We start from the raw sequence: 20,163 nt of genomic DNA on the forward strand, positions 1-20,163 counted from the left end.
GCTGCCTTGTTGCATGATTCCAAACTGACCAGATGCAATTAGCAGCCAGGTGAGGCTGAACACAAGGGAACAAGCTGCAATTACACAGACTCACCAGCGGCAGCAGACAAGAGTATTCTAAAACAGAGCAACAGGAAATCCTGGCATGCAAGACAACTTTATAACATAAAATAGGAATGAACCACTACCTGTGGTTCATAACAGTATCCCCTCCTTAAGGGTGAGCTCCGAGCACCCCATGACACCCACGGGGAACATAAACAGAAGTATAACATGAAATACAGAACAAAACTGCAAAACAGGAATGAGCCACAGCCGTGGCTCATAACATTACCCCCCCCCCCCCCTTGAGGAGGGGTCAAAAGACCCCAAAATTCAGACTATCCAGAACAAGGGATACAAAAAAAAAAACCTGACACACTGGTCTAACAGACAAGAAAACAAAAAAAAACAAGTTGTAGCAACAACTTGTAACAGTGCCCTCCCCTTGATGGTGGCCACTGGACACAAGACAAGGAAAAAAAAAAATCTCTTTTTTTTTTTTTTTTTAATCAAGGCAAGAGTCAAAAATTATTATTTTTTCTTCTTCTTCTTTTTACAAAGCTCTTTAGGTCTGACCAAGGTAATTCCCCAAACATTGTCTGAACTGATGGTACCACCCAGCAAGGCTGCGTTCAAATCAGAGACAGGTCTCTTACCCTTGGGAGCTGAACTTTCTGGTAAAGTACTATTATTAGAAGAAGTCAAAAAAGCACATCCTGCAGTCAAAACAACGGGCTGGGACTCTTGTGCAGAGTTTACAGTATTTGGTGGACTCTCAGCAGACAAGACGGGTGACTTAGAGGAACCTGAACCAATTTCTTTGGAACCGTATCTTTTAACAATTGCATCACAGAATGCTAGGGGATCCTGAAGAATGGGATCTTCAGCTTTCATTAGACTGGTCGCCCACTCAGAAGGCTCTCCTCTAAAAGAATAAATCCGATAGAGCCCAAGGTTTTCTGAAGTGATGCCCAGAAATGGTCTAGACAACATAATAGTGTAATAGTGTTTGAAAAGCGCCAGAAATTGAGCGAAGTCCCCATCAAAGGTTATGGATGTTGAGATATCAGAGTCAGGATCTGTTTCCTTCTCATCTGACTGACTGGAGTGCTTTGCTAGGACCTGGTCACTATTGACCTTACTCGAGGCTGAGACTCTCTGAACCCCACCCGGGGCTGAGACTTTCTGAACCCCACCCGGGGCAGTGACTTTCTGAACCCCACCCGGGGCAGTGACTTTCTGAACCCCACCCGGGGCAGTGGCCTCCAGGAACCCCGCTGGGGCAGTGGCCTCCGGGAACCCCGCTGGGGCAGTGGCCTCCGGGAACCCCGCTGGGGCAGTGGCCTCCGGGAACCCCGCTGGGGCAGTGGCCTCCGAGAACCCCGCTGGGGCCAGCACCTCGGATTCTTTTACTGGGACCGGGCCGTTGGCCTCCCTGACTGGGATCGGGCCATCGGCCTCCCTCTCTGAGTCGATAATTATCGAAACTTCTCCCGGGACTATGACTTCCGGGACTTTTGCTGAAGCAATAACGTTCAGATCCTCCACTAATGCTATGCTTCTTAAGTTCTTTCCTGGGGAAGCGACTTCTAGACCCTTCTTTGGGGCTGCGTCTCTCGAGACCCCACTTGGGGATATTACTTCAAAGATCCCTTCTGGGGTTTTGCTTCTCGAGTTCCCCTCAAGAACTATGGTTTTAGAGACCCTTTCTAGGGTTGCGCTTTTCAAGTCCCTACCTGGGGTAACAGCTTCTGAGACCCCTTCCGGTATGGACACCTGAACTATAATATTTGATGTCCCTCTATAAGCTAGGGCTTTCGGGTACCGCTCCAGCACTCTGGGCATCGGGTACCGCTCCAGAACTCTGGGCATCGGGTACCGCTCCAGCACTCTGGGCTACGGGCACCGCTCCAGCACTCTGGGCTACGGGCACCGCTCCAGCACTCTGGGCTACGGGCACCGCTCCAGGACCCTGGGCTACGGGCACCACTCCAGGACCCTGGGCATTGGGCACCACTCCAGGAACCTGGGCATCGGGCACCACTCCAGGAACCTGGGCATCGGGCACCACTCCAGGAACCTGGGCATCGGGCACCACTCCAGGAACCTGGGCATCGGGCACCACTCCAGGAACCTGGGCATCGGGTACCACTCCAGGAACCTGGGCATCAGGCACCACTCCAGGGACTTGCAACTCCGCTTCCACAGGAACCTCAAAAGAGGAGAGAAACATTCTCTTTTGATTCCTGAATCTATAATGGGGCTCCCTTGCCCAAGGACCCCAATTATAGGACAGAGAGCTTTTTTGTGTGGGTTGTGTGACAAGTACCTCTGCCACAGTAGAGACAGGAGTAGGTCTTGTATCATGACTCAACTTGGCCAGAGGGCAAGACTCGTCACCACACTTTGGCTTGCGCAACTCACAGGTCTGCAGATAATGGCCTAAACCCCCACAATATAGGCATAAGTTTAAGTTTCTGCGACGCAGACGCTCCTCTTCTGAGAGCCTGGGCCGCAGAAAACTTTTAAACCTTTTCTCTTCAATTAAACCAGAGGATTCTCTTGTCACCATACTGTGAACAAGAGTCTCTTTTGAGATAGATGTACTCTCAACGACTTCTGGCAAGATGAGCAAGATTTTAGTCAGTAGGTTTTGCAGTTGCTTTAGGGATTGCTGCAAAACTTCTAGTCGCTCTGGTCTCAAAGCACTGAATACAGAGTTCAGGGCTGCGAGAGATGCCTGCAGGGCTTGCATAGTAGACATAGGAGGATTTAAAACTAGACAAGACAAGACAAGGCAAGACAAGGCAAGACAAGACAAGACAAGGCAAGACAAGGCAAGACAAGACAAGACAAGGCAAGACAAGGCAAGACAAGGCAAGACAAGACTAAGATTCTAAACACTGGACTGGATTCTAAACACCGGATTCTAGACAAGACTGGATTCTAACACTGGACTGGATTCTAACACACTGAAATCTAGACAGGACTGGATTCTAGACTAGACACTGGACTGGGCCAAAAAAGGAAAAAAGTTTTATTTCTTTTTTGTGGTATGGCTGGTGATAATGTTAGGTTCCTGGTGCTCAGAACAAGGGAGATGTTATGAAGCGAGTCCAGAGCACCAGGACGTAATGCTGGGAAAGGGGAATGGAAAGGGAATAGCCCCTGGCGCCCTAACTCTGTTGTCTCACCCGTGCTGTCAGAAATCCCTTGCGAGACTATGGTTTCTTGAGCCCCTGGCAGCCACGTTTGAAAGGCGGATTATGTCTGCCCAACTCCGGTGCCCCCCGGTCTTAGTGAGACACAAAGGGAAATCCGAGACAGGATGATAACAAAAGGCCCTCTAACTAAGCAAACAGGCCAGGGGCTACAAGCTAACTAAAAACCTAAAGTATGTGCGGAGAAACCGCCAAAGGAAAATAACAACAAAGGAAATGCTGATCACACGCCGACACAATACCCTTGTGTACCGGCGGTGACAGCACAAGCAGAACCCTCTGCAAAACACCAGGGACAGAAACAATAATGAAATATAGCGGCCTAGGCCAACGGACGCGGCAGTGCCGCTACTCACGGAACCGGTATGAATACTGGCAAACAGACAGGAACCCTCAATGATGCCGACACACACTCCCAGAACTGGAGGACAGGCAGAATCCCAAACGACAGACCGGAGGATCCCAGGAAACCAGGAACTTGACCAGGGATAGGCAAAGCCACGGGACCTCAGGGCTGGAACGCCTAACAGCAGGACACGGGATCAGACACAGGAATCGACACAGGGACTGACACAGGAATCAACACAGGAAGCAGCTAGTCAGACACTGCTATACAGGAGCTCAGGGACTGGCAGGAACCAGGTCAGACTTCAAGCAGACTGAAAACCAAGAAATATCACCAGCATCTGCGAACTGCAATTAGCAGCCAGGTGAGGCTGAACACAAGGGAACAAGCTGCAATTACACAGACTCACCAGCGGCAGCAGACAAGAGTATTCTAAAACAGAGCAACAGGAAATCCTGGCATGCAAGACAACTTTATAACATAAAATAGGAATGAACCACTACCTGTGGTTCATAACAGTATCCCCTCCTTAAGGGTGAGCTCCGAGCACCCCATGACACCCACGGGGAACATAAACAGAAGTATAACATGAAATACAGAACAAAACTGCAAAACAGGAATGAGCCACAGCCGTGGCTCATAACATTACCCCCCCCCCCTTGAGGAGGGGTCAAAAGACCCCAAAATTCAGACTATCCAGAACAAGGGATACAAAAAAAAAAACCTGACACACTGGTCTAACAGACAAGAAAACAAAAAAAAACAAGTTGTAGCAACAACTTGTAACAGTGCCCTCCCCTTGATGGTGGCCACTGGACACAAGACAAGGAAAAAAAAAAATCTCTTTTTTTTTTTTTTTTTAATCAAGGCAAGAGTCAAAAATTATTATTTTTTCTTCTTCTTCTTTTTACAAAGCTCTTTAGGTCTGACCAAGGTAATTCCCCAAACATTGTCTGAACTGATGGTACCACCCAGCAAGGCTGCGTTCAAATCAGAGACAGGTCTCTTACCCTTGGGAGCTGAACTTTCTGGTAAAGTACTATTATTAGAAGAAGTCAAAAAAGCACATCCTGCAGTCAAAACAACGGGCTGGGACTCTTGTGCAGAGTTTACAGTATTTGGTGGACTCTCAGCAGACAAGACGGGTGACTTAGAGGAACCTGAACCAATTTCTTTGGAACCGTATCTTTTAACAATTGCATCACAGAATGCTAGGGGATCCTGAAGAATGGGATCTTCAGCTTTCATTAGACTGGTCGCCCACTCAGAAGGCTCTCCTCTAAAAGAATAAATCAGATAGAGCCCAAGGTTTTCTGAAGTGATGCCCAGAAATGGTCTAGACAACATAATAGTGTAATAGTGTTTGAAAAGCGCCAGAAATTGAGCGAAGTCCCCATCAAAGGTTATGGATGTTGAGATATCAGAGTCAGGATCTGTTTCCTTCTCATCTGACTGACTGGAGTGCTTTGCTAGGACCTGGTCACTATTGACCTTACTCGAGGCTGAGACTCTCTGAACCCCACCCGGGGCTGAGACTTTCTGAACCCCACCCGGGGCAGTGACTTTCTGAACCCCACCCGGGGCAGTGACTTTCTGAACCCCACCCGGGGCAGTGGCCTCCGGGAACCCCGCTGGGGCAGTGGCCTCCGGGAACCCCGCTGGGGCAGTGGCCTCCGGGAACCCCGCTGGGGCAGTGGCCTCCGGGAACCCCGCTGGGGCAGTGGCCTCCGAGAACCCCGCTGGGGCCAGCACCTCGGATTCTTTTACTGGGACCGGGCCGTTGGCCTCCCTGACTGGGATCGGGCCATCGGCCTCCCTCTCTGAGTCGATAATTATCGAAACTTCTCCCGGGACTATGACTTCCGGGACTTTTGCTGAAGCAATAACGTTCAGATCCTCCACTAATGCTATGCTTCTTAAGTTCTTTCCTGGGGAAGCGACTTCTAGACCCTTCTTTGGGGCTGCGTCTCTCGAGACCCCACTTGGGGATATTACTTCAAAGATCCCTTCTGGGGTTTTGCTTCTCGAGTTCCCCTCAAGAACTATGGTTTTAGAGACCCTTTCTAGGGTTGCGCTTTTCAAGTCCCTACCTGGGGTAACAGCTTCTGAGACCCCTTCCGGTATGGACACCTGAACTATAATATTTGATGTCCCTCTATAAGCTAGGGCTTTCGGGTACCGCTCCAGCACTCTGGGCATCGGGTACCGCTCCAGAACTCTGGGCATCGGGTACCGCTCCAGCACTCTGGGCTACGGGCACCGCTCCAGCACTCTGGGCTACGGGCACCGCTCCAGCACTCTGGGCTACGGGCACCGCTCCAGGACCCTGGGCTACGGGCACCACTCCAGGACCCTGGGCATTGGGCACCACTCCAGGAACCTGGGCATCGGGCACCACTCCAGGAACCTGGGCATCGGGCACCACTCCAGGAACCTGGGCATCGGGCACCACTCCAGGAACCTGGGCATCGGGCACCACTCCAGGAACCTGGGCATCGGGTACCACTCCAGGAACCTGGGCATCAGGCACCACTCCAGGGACTTGCAACTCCGCTTCCACAGGAACCTCAAAAGAGGAGAGAAACATTCTCTTTTGATTCCTGAATCTATAATGGGGCTCCCTTGCCCAAGGACCCCAATTATAGGACAGAGAGCTTTTTTGTGTGGGTTGTGTGACAAGTACCTCTGCCACAGTAGAGACAGGAGTAGGTCTTGTATCATGACTCAACTTGGCCAGAGGGCAAGACTCGTCACCACACTTTGGCTTGCGCAACTCACAGGTCTGCAGATAATGGCCTAAACCCCCACAATATAGGCATAAGTTTAAGTTTCTGCGACGCAGACGCTCCTCTTCTGAGAGCCTGGGCCGCAGAAAACTTTTAAACCTTTTCTCTTCAATTAAACCAGAGGATTCTCTTGTCACCATACTGTGAACAAGAGTCTCTTTTGAGATAGATGTACTCTCAACGACTTCTGGCAAGATGAGCAAGATTTTAGTCAGTAGGTTTTGCAGTTGCTTTAGGGATTGCTGCAAAACTTCTAGTCGCTCTGGTCTCAAAGCACTGAATACAGAGTTCAGGGCTGCGAGAGATGCCTGCAGGGCTTGCATAGTAGACATAGGAGGATTTAAAACTAGACAAGACAAGACAAGGCAAGACAAGGCAAGACAAGACAAGACAAGGCAAGACAAGGCAAGACAAGACAAGACAAGGCAAGACAAGGCAAGACAAGGCAAGACAAGACTAAGATTCTAAACACTGGACTGGATTCTAAACACCGGATTCTAGACAAGACTGGATTCTAACACTGGACTGGATTCTAACACACTGAAATCTAGACAGGACTGGATTCTAGACTAGACACTGGACTGGGCCAAAAAAGGAAAAAAGTTTTATTTCTTTTTTGTGGTATGGCTGGTGATAATGTTAGGTTCCTGGTGCTCAGAACAAGGGAGATGTTATGAAGCGAGTCCAGAGCACCAGGACGTAATGCTGGGAAAGGGGAATGGAAAGGGAATAGCCCCTGGCGCCCTAACTCTGTTGTCTCACCCGTGCTGTCAGAAATCCCTTGCGAGACTATGGTTTCTTGAGCCCCTGGCAGCCACGTTTGAAAGGCGGATTATGTCTGCCCAACTCCGGTGCCCCCCGGTCTTAGTGAGACACAAAGGGAAATCCGAGACAGGATGATAACAAAAGGCCCTCTAACTAAGCAAACAGGCCAGGGGCTACAAGCTAACTAAAAACCTAAAGTATGTGCGGAGAAACCGCCAAAGGAAAATAACAACAAAGGAAATGCTGATCACACGCCGACACAATACCCTTGTGTACCGGCGGTGACAGCACAAGCAGAACCCTCTGCAAAACACCAGGGACAGAAACAATAATGAAATATAGCGGCCTAGGCCAACGGACGCGGCAGTGCCGCTACTCACGGAACCGGTATGAATACTGGCAAACAGACAGGAACCCTCAATGATGCCGACACACACTCCCAGAACTGGAGGACAGGCAGAATCCCAAACGACAGACCGGAGGATCCCAGGAAACCAGGAACTTGACCAGGGATAGGCAAAGCCACGGGACCTCAGGGCTGGAACGCCTAACAGCAGGACACGGGATCAGACACAGGAATCGACACAGGGACTGACACAGGAATCAACACAGGAAGCAGCTAGTCAGACACTGCTATACAGGAGCTCAGGGACTGGCAGGAACCAGGTCAGACTTCAAGCAGACTGAAAACCAAGAAATATCACCAGCATCTGCGAACTGCAATTAGCAGCCAGGTGAGGCTGAACACAAGGGAACAAGCTGCAATTACACAGACTCACCAGCGGCAGCAGACAAGAGTATTCTAAAACAGAGCAACAGGAAATCCTGGCATGCAAGACAACTTTATAACATAAAATAGGAATGAACCACTACCTGTGGTTCATAACAGTATCCCCTCCTTAAGGGTGAGCTCCGAGCACCCCATGACACCCACGGGGAACATAAACAGAAGTATAACATGAAATACAGAACAAAACTGCAAAACAGGAATGAGCCACAGCCGTGGCTCATAACACTCTCATTGGGTTAGCAGCAGGTCTATCACACTTAGTCCACACCTGTTGGGGCGAGAAACGCCCTCCCACACAGGTTACATCCAATGGCAGGCTCTGCCCTTTGCCTGCTGTGTTTTCACAGAGCAGGATTAGCAATGAAACTGACGGAGCTGCAGCTCCAGCCCCACATCCCAAAATAGTCCCACTGCATCTGCAGCAACACACCCTCCAACAATTTACACATAAACATTGATACACATTCAAAAAGGGGGCGTGGCCACAGGTACAGTGGCCACGCCCCTTTTCATATACTTTCAATGGAAGCTTGGAGAGTCAAAAAGCGGTACAGACCATAAAAAAAAGGTACTGTACCTGCCAAAAAGGTGCAGCTGGAGGGTATGCCACTGCATCTGCAGCAAGTATCTGCGCTGTAGATAGGGAAAACAAAACACTTTTACTGCAGCGTCCTATGTCCTGCTGCCAGTCCACCTGCCCCCTCCGGCATCAACAATCCCCACTCCCTAGCCACAACGCAGATGGAACAAAAGCTGCTCCAGCCACCGGCATACATGTGTATGCAAGCGGCGCAGCGGAAGGCTTTCATAGCTCTCCCTGCGCAGCATACTCTCTGAGCCCCGAAGCCTCCTCTGTGCGGGAAGTCACAGAAGTGCCTCCCAGCTACAGCTGCACCCAGATCCCCAGAGGCCCTGACTCCGCAACACAGCACCTGGGCTGCCAGCCTGGAAGCCCCAAGATGGCTAATGTAACGGATAGAGGGGGGGGAGGATATCGCGGAGGGTAATGTATGGACGCTGAATCAATGTAAAAAGGTGACAGTGCTGTGCAGTGCAGTAGGTGTGCAGTCAGGGCCGGTGCTAGGGTGTTCGGCGCCCCCTACAAACTATAAATTTGCACCCTTGCATACTTTACAAACGAACAGTGCACATAATACTCCCTGTAGTAGAGACACTTACACATGTAATGCCCCCTGTACCAGAGACACTTCCACATGTAACGCCCCCTGAACCAGTGACGCTTACACATGTCATGCCCCCCTGTACCAGTGACGCTTACACAAGTAACACCCCCTGTACCGGTGACGCTTACACACGTAATGCCTCCTGTACCGGTGACACACACGTAACACTCCCTGTACCAGTGACGCTTACACACGTAACACCCCCTGTATCAGTGCCGCTTACACGTAACGCCCCCCCCTGTACCATTGACGCCTACACATGTAACGCCCCCTGTACCAGTGACGCTTAAACACATAACGACCCCTGCAGCAGTGTCACTTACACATGTAATGCCCCCTGTAGCAGTGCTGCTTACACACGTAACGCCCCCTGTACAAGTGGCGCTTACACATGTAACGCCCCCTGTAGCAGTGACGCTTACACATGTAACGCCCCCCGTACCGGTGATGCTTACAATCGTAATACCCCCTGTAGCAGTGACGCTTAGACACGTAACGCCCCCTGTACCAGTGACGCTTACACACGTATCGCCCCCTCTACCAGTGCCGCTTACACACGTAACCCCCTCTTTACCAGTGCTGCTTACACACGTAACGACCCCTGTACCAGTGCCGTTTACACATGTAACACCCCCTGTACCAGTGCCGCTTACACACGTAACGCCCCCTGTAGCAGTGACGCTTACACACATTATGCAGCAGTCACACATACACGCACAACAGATATATATATATATATATATATACAAACACACACACATACATACTGTACATACATTACACACATACACAGTCACACATATATACTGTATACACAGACACTGTATATACAAACACACAGTCACTCTCTTTCCAGACACTTATCTAATGAAGTCTGGCTGGCCAAAGCTGTAGAAGCTCATCCTCCTGTTCCATATCTCCCGCCGCACCATCGCATCCGCCCCTCCCCCACCGGGGCAACCCTGCAACTGCTCCTGCTCCACACGCAGTGGATCAGGACCACCACCCGCGGCACCCACGCACCCTCCCCCACCTGCGGCACCACCGCACCAGCCCCTCCCCCACCTGCGGCACCACCGCAACCGCCCCTCCCGCGGCACCCCAGGATCCCATCTGCCTCTTCACCGCACCCCCTACTCCCCCAACCAAAGCACCTACTAGGTGATTCACCAGACCCTGCGTGCGCTGTTCACGTCATTGCAAGGGGCTTCCACCCCTTAACCATTGCACGCCCTTTGTTTGTGCAATATTTAACCACTCACACAATTATGATTGGATGCAATACTCCATCTAATAAAAATAGTGCCCGCCAGAAGGGTGTGCAAGGGTTAAGGGGGCGTAGCCCCTTACAACGGTGTGAAGAGCGCCCGTAGGGCACGATGAATCACCTAGTTGCAATATAATTTAAAACAAATCAAATAATATTTAGTTTAAACACAAATCCATTTCTGTTATGTAGGAAGGTTCTGTCAAACAGCATGGGTGCCTGCTGACAAATGTATTTGTTAGTCACATTCTGCAATCAATTTCAATGTGCACACTGTGGTCACAATATTAGATGTAGGAAACAAAGTGAGTGGTCACACTGATGGGCTTATATGGAGATAAAGTAAAAAAGGGAGCAAATTTGCTCCTGGGCAAACCATGTTGCAGCACAAGGGGTACTAATACATTTTTTGTTCCATGCATGCATGGCAAATACAGGCTGCTTTTGCATGTACTGGGCAACTTTGTTTTACACCAAAATTAGAAATGAGCTATGACACACACCTTCCGTAAACTTTAAATCTGTCCAATCTTTTAAAATTTGACCCCCTGCAGTGCAACATGGGTTTTCATAGTGCAAATTTGTTCTTTTTTATACTTCCCAACAACTGTTCTTTTGAAATCAAGACACTGTGAGTGCCCAAAAAAGGGTGCATCCTCATGGGCAGTGGGCGTGGTATTGCAATAAGCCTCCATTTAATCACTCTGGGGGCGTGCCCAGCACTCCCTAACATGCTAGGAGAGACTCCCTACAATGTGAAGATGTCATGTGCATATGCCTGGTTTCTTCTTACTCGCTGCTATGCAGAGCAGCAGTGTGTGCTCCTCCCAAGTACCTCCCCACCACTACCACCACCTCAACCAGGAGACACTGCGGCCTGCAGGTGGGACAGCAAGACACTTCCAGAAAATAGGATTTTAATTACCTACCGGTAAATCCTTTTCTAGTAGTCCGTAGAGGATGCTGGGGTCCATTTTAGTACCATGTTGTATACATGGGTCCACTAGGAGCCATGGGCACTTTAAGATATTACTTCGAGAGAAGGAAATACACAGATAGTGGTAAGATTCACACCAGCTCACACATACAACAAAAGGAAAGCCAAGCTAACCAACTCAGAACAATTCAGCAATGGTTGAACCAACAATACTGAACCAAGTAACAATACAGAAATACGAAGCACTGGGCGGGCGCCCAGAATCCTCTACGAACTATGAGAAAAGGATTTACCGGTAGGTAATTAAAATCCTATTTTCTCTTACCTCCTAGAGGATGCTGCGGTCCATTTTAGTACCTTAAGGAAGTACCAAAGCTCCCAGTACAGGAGAGAGAGTGCTGAGGTTCCTGCAGAGCAGATTGACCAAACTTTAGGTCCTCAGAGGCCAAAGTATCGAACTTATAGAACTTAGCAAACGTGTTCAACCTTGACCAAGTAGCTGCTTGGCAAAGCTGTAAAGTCGAGATACCCCGGGCTGCCGCCCAGGAAGAACCCACCTTACGAGTAGAGTGGGCCTTAACAGATTTTGGACACGGCAAGCCTGCCATAGAATAAGCATGCTGGATAGTGAATCTGATCCAGCGAGAAATTGTCTGCTTAGAAGCAGGACACCTAACCTTGTTGGGATCATAATGGACAAACAAAGCATCCGACTTCCTGTGACGAGAAGTTCTCTTCACATATATTTTCAAAGCACCTCACAACATCCAAGGACTTTGAGGTAATTGAGGAGTCATTAGCCACTGGCACCACAATAGGTTGGTTGATATGAAAGGCCGACACAACCTTTGGAAGAAATTGCTGACGCGTTCTGAGCTCAGCTCTATCCACATGGAAAATCAAGTAGGGGCTCTTGCATAACAATGCCCCCTATTCCGACACACATCTAGCAGATGCCAATGCCAACAGTGTGACCGCTTTCCAAGTAAGAAACTTGACATCCACGTCTGTAAAGGCTCGAACCAATCTGATTGCAGGAACTGCAGCACCACATTAAGATCCCAAGGTGCCGTAGGAGGCACAAAGGGTGGTTGAATGTGCAGAACCCCTTTAAAGAATGTCTGAACCTCAAGAAGAGCAGCCCATTGCTTCTGGAAGAAAATGGACAAAGCCAAAATCTGGATCTTTATGGAGCCCAAGCGTAGGCCCACATCCACACCTGCTTGCAGAAAGAGGAGAAACCATCCCAGTTGAAACTCCACTGTAGGAAACTTCTTGGATTCACACCAAGACACGTACTTTTTCCAACTCCAATGGTAATATGTTGACGTTACTTCCTTCCTAGCCTGTATCAGGGTAGGAATGACCTTGGTCGGTATGCCCTTCCGAGATAAGATCTGGAGTTCAACCTTCATGCCGTCAAACATAGCCACGGTAAGCCCTTATAAGCAAAGGAACCCTGTTGTAGAAGGTCCTCGCGAAGAGGAGGAGGCCTCAGATCCTCCAGCAGTAATTCCAGATTATCCGCGTACCAAGCTCTTCTTGGCCAGTCCGGAGCAATGAGGATTGCCTGAACTCTTGTTCTTTTTATGAGTTTGAGAATCCTTGGGATGAGTGGAAGTGGAGGGAACACATACACTGACTGTTATGTCCATGGAGTTACCAGTGCATCCACCGCCACTGCGTGTGGGTCTCTCGACATGGAACAGTACCGCCAAAGCTTCTTGTTGAGGCGAGAGACGATCATGTCTATCTGAGGTACACCCCATCGGCTTGTCACTTCTGCGAACACCTTTGGGTGGAGGACCCATTCACCTGGATGGAGATCGTGTCTGCTGAGGAAGTCCGCTTCCCAGTTGTCCAGTCCCAGAATGAAGATGGCTGACAGGGCCACCGCGTGCTTTTCTGCCAAGAGGAGGATTCTTGTTACCTCTGACATAGCCGCTCTGCTCTTCGTTTTGCCCTGTCAGTTTATGTAGGACACTGCCATTACATTGTCCAACTGAACATGAATGGCCTGATCTAGCAGAAGATGTGCCGCTTGTAGAAGGCCATTGTATATGGCCCGTAGTTCCAGAATGTTTATTGGAAGGATGGATTCCAGAGTTTACCACTTTCCTTGGAGGTTTCCCCCTTGGATAACAGCTTCCCAACCTCTGAGACTTGCATCCGTGGTTAGAAGAATCCAATTCTGAATCCCAAACCTGCGGCCCTCGAGTAGGTAAGAAGTTTGCAGCCACCAGAGGAGTGAAATTCTGGCTTTTGGCGACAGGCGTATCTGCTGGTGCATGTGAAGATGTGATCCTAGTTGGAAGAACCTCACATTTAATCTTCCATACTGTAGAGCCTCGTAGGAGGCAACCATCTTCCACAGAAGGCAAATGCACTGATGAACCGATACCCGGGCTGGCTTCAGCACACCCCGGACCATTGATTTGATCACCAACGCTTTCTCCACTGGTAGAAACACCCTCTGCACTTCTGTGACGAGTATCATCCCCAGGAAGAGCAATCTCCTTGTCGGCTCCAAATGTGAATTTGGAAGATTCAGGATCCACCCATGATCCTGCAGTAGTCGAGTTGAGAGAGCAATACTCTGCAACATCCTCTCCTTGGAAGATGCTTTTATCAGCAGATCGTCCAGATATGGAATTATGTTCACCCCCTGTCTGCGGAGGAGTAACATCATCTCTGCCATGACCTCGGTGAACACCCTCGGTGCTGTGGAGAGGCCAAATGACAGTGTCTGGAACTGATAGTGACAGTCCAGCAGTGCAAATCTGAGATAAACCTGGTGAGGCGGCCAGATCGGAATGTGAATGTAGGCATCCTTGATATCCAGGGATACTAGGAATTCCCCCTCCTCCAGACCTGAGATCACCGCTCTCAGAGACTGCATCTTGAATTTGAATTCCCTCAAGTAGGGGGTTCAAAGATTTTAGGTTTAATATCGGCCTTGCCAAACCATCCGGTATTGGTACCACAAACAGGTTTGAGTAATAACCCTTGTGTTGTAGGTGAGGTGGAACTGGAACAATGACATTTGTTTGAACCAATTTTTGAATGGGTTTCTGTAGGATAGCACTTTCTGTCAGCGAAGCTAGTAAGCCTGATTTGAAGAATCTGTGAGGTGGGAGTTCTTGAAACTCCAGTCTGTATCCCTGGGCAACAATATCCTTTACCCAGGGGTCTAGGCATGATGACGCCCAAACGTGACCAAAAACTTTTAGCCTCGCTCCCACCTGTCCGACCTCCAGGCTGGGAGGTCCACCATCATGCTGAAGATTTTGAGGAAACAGGACCTGGTTTCTGTTCCTGGGAACCGGTTGGTGCAGGTTTTCTGGACTTTCGTCGACCTCCTCTAAAGAAGGTGGGAGCGGGTTTGGATTTTTTTTTATTTTGAGGTCCGAAAGGACAGCAGTGTAGGCAAAGGATAAGATTTCCTAGTCAGTGGTGCCGCTGAGGGAAGAAAAGTTGACTTACCCGCAATTGCCATGGAGATCCACGCATCCAATGCTTCCCCAAACAGAGCCTGACCTGTGAAGGGTAGGTTCTCCACGCTTTTTTTGGATTCTGCATCCACAGTCCATTGATGTAGCCAGAGTCCTCTGCTTGCTGAGACTGCCATGGAAGTAGCCCGTGCATTCAGCATGCCAAGGTCCTTCATGGCCTCCACCATGAACCCTGCAGAATCTTGTATGTGACGCAAAAACAATTCAATGTCACTCTTATCCATAGTATCTAAGTCCTCTAGCAATGTGCCAGACCACTTTACTATGGCTTTAGAAATCCACGCACAAGCAATAGTGGGCCTTAAAGCTACGTCAGTAGCTGTGTATAATGATTTGAGTGTAGTCTCAATCTTGCGGTCAGCCGGCTCTTTTAAAGCGGTTGAACCAGGAACGGGTAAAACCACCTCTTTTGACAACCTAGATACAGAAGCGTCAACTATAAGGGGGTTTTCCCACTTTTTTTCTATCCTCTTCAGGAAAAGGGAAAGCAATGAGAACCCATTTTTCGGGATCTGGAATTTTTTCTCTTGGTTTTCCCAGGATTTTTCAAAGAGTTTAACTCCTTGGAAGCTGGGACGGTAAGCGAGGATTTCTTACTTTATGTAAAATAAGATTCCTCTACCTGCTCAGGTACCTTCTCAGTTATGTGTAAAATGTCCCTAATGGCTTCAATCAGTTGAACCCCCTTAGCAAGTGATGCATCCCCACCCCCCCTACATATCCCCATCACCGTTCCATGCATCAGAGTCGGTATCAGTGTCAGCTTGCATTATCTGGGCAAGTGTGCATTTTTGTAGGTATGTAGGGGAGTTCTTGGACGAAGCAGTGGGGGCTGAGTATGTCAACTCTTCCACAGATTTTCTCAAAAACTGTTTCTTTCTCAGTCTGTGACATCCTAGTTGACATCTGGGATATCATGCCCCGTAAAGAATCCACCCATGGGGGTTCAGATTCAGAAGGCTGGGAAAATACATTGCAGTCCAGAGTACATGGAATAGACTCTTCAGGAGAAGATAACCACTCTGCAGCACAGAACACAGAGTCCTTAGACATGGATATACACTTACACACCCACACAGGAAAATGTCAGACACAGTTTCTCCCAGAGTACCTGCAGAGAAACACAGAGTATAAGGAGCCAGCCACACAGCGCCCCTGTGGGCAGTTATTATGATAATAGGCCGGAGCTGACTAACCAACCTTAATAGGTTACTTAGAACTAACAACACACTCCCCCCATCTACAACACCCTGGTACCACAGAGGATAACTGGAGTTATGTGGAGGTCAGCTCTCCCTGTCAGCGTCTTGTTCCTATGATCTGCAGGGAGAAAATGGCGCTGATGAGTGCTGGATCCGCTCTGAGGAGAAGCCCCACCACCTGTAATGGCGCACAGCTTCCCACACAATTTGATTATACTGGCCTGAGGTTTTGTATGCTAACTGCGGGATTAGCCCCTGTTAGCTGCTTGTACCAATTTAGGGTAATCACACTGGCCCAGGAAGCCCCTCAAACACTGTGTGTTGCCTTAGCCCTCATGGAGCAAAGCCTGTCAGAGCTGCGCTCCCACCCTTGTGCCGCCATTGTCATTGGTGACCCGCTAACCGGGCCGCTGACGCTGAACTCACCACTCTTCTTTCTTCTGGCTCTGTTATGGGGTGGCGGCCGTGTTGCGGGAGTGAGCGGTCGCCTCGTGGGCTTGCGATCAGCACCCTCAGGAGCTCAGTGTCCTGTCAGCGGAGATAGAGAACCATTAACTTCAAGAGTTGGTTCCTACTCCCCCCTAAGACCCACGAAGCAGGAAGGCTGTTGCCAGCAGCCTTCCTGTAACCTAATTACTCTATTAAAACAAAAAAACTAAGAAAACTCCTAGGAGCTCCCCTAGCTGTGACCAGCTCCTCCGGGCACATTTTCTAAACGGAGTCTGGTAGGAGGGGCATAGAAGGAGGAGCCAGCCCACACTATTAATCTCTTAAAGTGCCCATGGCTGCTAGTGGACCCATCTATATCCCATGGTACTAAAGAAAAGAAGTGACCCGTCTATACCCCATGGTACTAAAGAAAAGAAGTGACAAGTGCATTGTGAGACTGGATAAGGAAAGCTAGGAGCTAACTAACAGCAGACTTATTTATATAAAGTTGGTCCCATATCCTGTTATGTAAGATTCATATGAGGAGAGAAATATACAGCTCCAAAGAGATACAGTAAAATAGACTATTATAATTTATGTATATACTGTTGAGCAGAGTTATTTACCTAAGAAGGAACAGTTTAAAGAAAGTCCAAAATACATTTGCCGTATGATAACAATTTAGTAGACGGTTTATAGCTTATAGAGGGGGTCATTCTGACCCGTTCGCTCGCTCCGTTTTCACGCAGCAGAGCGAACGGGCCCCTGCTGCGCATGCACAGGCGCCTATGTGCGCCTGCGCATGCGGCACGGCCGACGGCCGTGGCAGGACAGCAATCGCCTCTGCCTGATTGACAGGCAGAGGCGATTGATGGGTGGGAGGGGTTGAAACGGCGGCGTTTGGCCGCCGTATTGTAGGCAAACCACCCAACGCAGGCGTGGCCGGACCGAACGAGGGGCGGGCCGCAGCGACTGCGTGACGTCATACGCAGCCGCTGCATGCCAGGGAGCGAGGAGTAGCTCCCGGCCAGCACGCTAAATTTGCGCTGGCCGGGAGTTACTCCTGAAGTGCAAAGGCATCGACGCTGTGCGATGCCTTTGCACTTTTGCGAGGGGGGGGCCGGACTGACATGCGGGGCGGACTAGCCCCATACTGGGCATCCCCCCGCATGTCAGGAAAGTTGATCGTAGCTGTGCAAAATTTTGCACAGCTACGATCAATTCGGAATGACCCCCAAAGTCGCAACAGGAAAGAACTGTATATTCGGACATTACTGAGTTGGAACTATGTCACAGAGAAAAGTCTAGTAAGGATGTTATAAATTACTTTCTCATATTATATGGTTATCTAAACTTTTATAGACATTCAAAGGATGTTTGGCAAGCTCAGGATTTATACTGTGCACACTGTGTCTACTAAATGAAACATTTCAGTAGCTAAGATTGAAACATTCACAGAGCCTAAAGGCCAGTACTCACTGGGCGATGCGGGAGAGATGTGTGCTGAGCGTACCGCTCAGCATACATCTCTCCCGCCGCTCAACACAATGCGATGTGTGCTGAGCGTGCGGGGGGAGACGGGGGGGCACTTATTTCACCCAGCGGGTGAAATGAGCGACCCGCTAGATTTGCCTGCACGGCAGGCCAATCTAGCACCAGCGATAGCTATGTGCGGAGCTGCGCATCGCTATCGCTGTAGGGGGTACACACAGAGTGATCAGTCTTAAAATCTAAGCAATCTAGTCAGATTGCTTAGATTTTAAGCAGCAATCGCTCCGTGAGTACCCCCCTTAAACTACTAGGATTATTAGCCTGACAGCTGAGAAAGATACAAAGCTGAGAGAGATATAAAGGTATCAGAGTGTGGAATGTTTGATACAGAATAATAGATAGGGGATACTACTATTAAAGCTGACTGCTCTACTTTAATGTGAGAACTCTAATCCTATAAAGGAGGATCACGCTACTGCAGGAATAGCTCATCTACTATTATATCTGAAAAAACAAATCCAACCTAGTCAGGCATCTAGAGACTAAAATTACACAAGTGAATTCTGTTTATTATAAAAAGAAGAATCAACTTCAGCTGGAGACTTGCAACTCCTGTACTGTCGTATAATGGGGGTCATTCCGAGTTGTTCGCTCGCAAGCTGCTTTTAGCAGCTTTGCACACGCTAATCCGCCGCCTACTGGGAGTGAATCTTAGCTTATCAAAATTGCGAACGAAAGATTCGCAATATTGCAAAAAGACTTCTCTGTGCAGTTTCTGAGTAGCTCGAGACTTACTCTGCCAGTGCGATCAGTTCAGTGCTTGTCGTTCCTGGTTTGACGTCACAAACACACCCAGCGTTCGCCCAGACACTCCTCCGCTTCTCCAGCCACTCCCGCGTTTTTCCCAGAAACGGTAGCGTTTTTTCACACACTCCCATAAAACGGCCCGTTTCCGCCCAGAAACACCCACTTCCTGTCAATCACATTACGATCACCAGGACGAAGAAAAAACCTTGTAATGCCGTGAGTAAAATTCCTAACTGCATAGCAAATTTACTTGGCGCAGTCGCACTGCGGACATTGCGCATGCGCATTAGCGACTAATCGCTCCGTTGCGAGAGAAAAATAATGAGCGAACAACTCGGAATGACCCCCATTATACAAGGGTTATTACCAGTGTGCACTATTTTGCAAGGGCCCAGATTGTGCATTTAAGTTTAAGAGTACCTGGGTGGGTCACTCACTTAATAAGACATCAGTTTTTTGTATTGCATGCAAAATGATCTGTATAGGCTTTTGAGTGGAGATAGTTAAATAGGGGAATGTATTGTATTTATTTATGCTTTCTCAGAATATTATAATGTTTGAATCTAAAATATTCTAGTGGTATTAAAATCTATACACTTACCATCTATGTTGAGATTGGAGTTCAATCCGGAGATCCAGGAAAATATAAAGGAAAACAGGTATAATGTTATAATGTGAATGCATGAGTAAATAGCGTTATTACCATTACACAATGGGGGTAATTCTGAGTTGATCGCAGCAGGAACTTTGTTAGCAGTTGGGCAAAACCATGTGCACTGCAGGGGGACAGATGTAACATGTGCAGAGAGAGTTGGATTTGGGTGGGTTATTTTGTTTCTGTGCAGGGTAAATACTGGCTGTTTTATTTTTACACTGCAATTTAGATTGCAGATTGAACACACCCCACCCAAATCTAACTCTCTCTGCACATGTTATATCTGCCTCCCCTGCAGTGCACATGGTTTTGCCCAACTGCTAACAAAGGTCCTGCTGCGATCAACTCAGAATTACCCCCAATAAGAGGTAGGCTTACCCAGGCAAGCCTGGAAAACAAATTAGCTTGGGTGGAGGCACAATTAATCGACAGGTAACCATTACATACACATACTGTGATAGGCAAAAGAGGGTTAACTATATGTTTATATATATATATATATATATAGATATATAGATATACAGTATGTGTGTGTATACATATATATAACTATATACATACACAAACACGAGAAACATACACAAATACAGTTCAATAATACATATATACAATAATATCATTTCTTTTGGTGCTTCTGTACTTGCATACCTTATACAGAGGCACTAATCAGCAGCAGGACATGGCCAGCAGCTCTGATCAGCAGGCAGCAGCACCAGAAACAGCTACCCA

General features: G+C 48.6%; 1 protein-coding gene across 1 annotated transcript in view; it reads left to right on the forward strand.

The window, feature by feature from the left end:
- The window catches only part of LOC134910877 (ceruloplasmin-like), a 327,221-nt gene that overhangs the window by 69,613 nt on the left and 237,445 nt on the right, over window positions 1-20,163 (forward strand). The window lies entirely within an intron of this gene.

This window comes from Pseudophryne corroboree, chromosome 4, assembly GCF_028390025.1.
Source record: "Pseudophryne corroboree isolate aPseCor3 chromosome 4, aPseCor3.hap2, whole genome shotgun sequence".
In the NCBI taxonomy this organism is placed as follows: Eukaryota; Metazoa; Chordata; class Amphibia; order Anura; family Myobatrachidae; genus Pseudophryne; species Pseudophryne corroboree.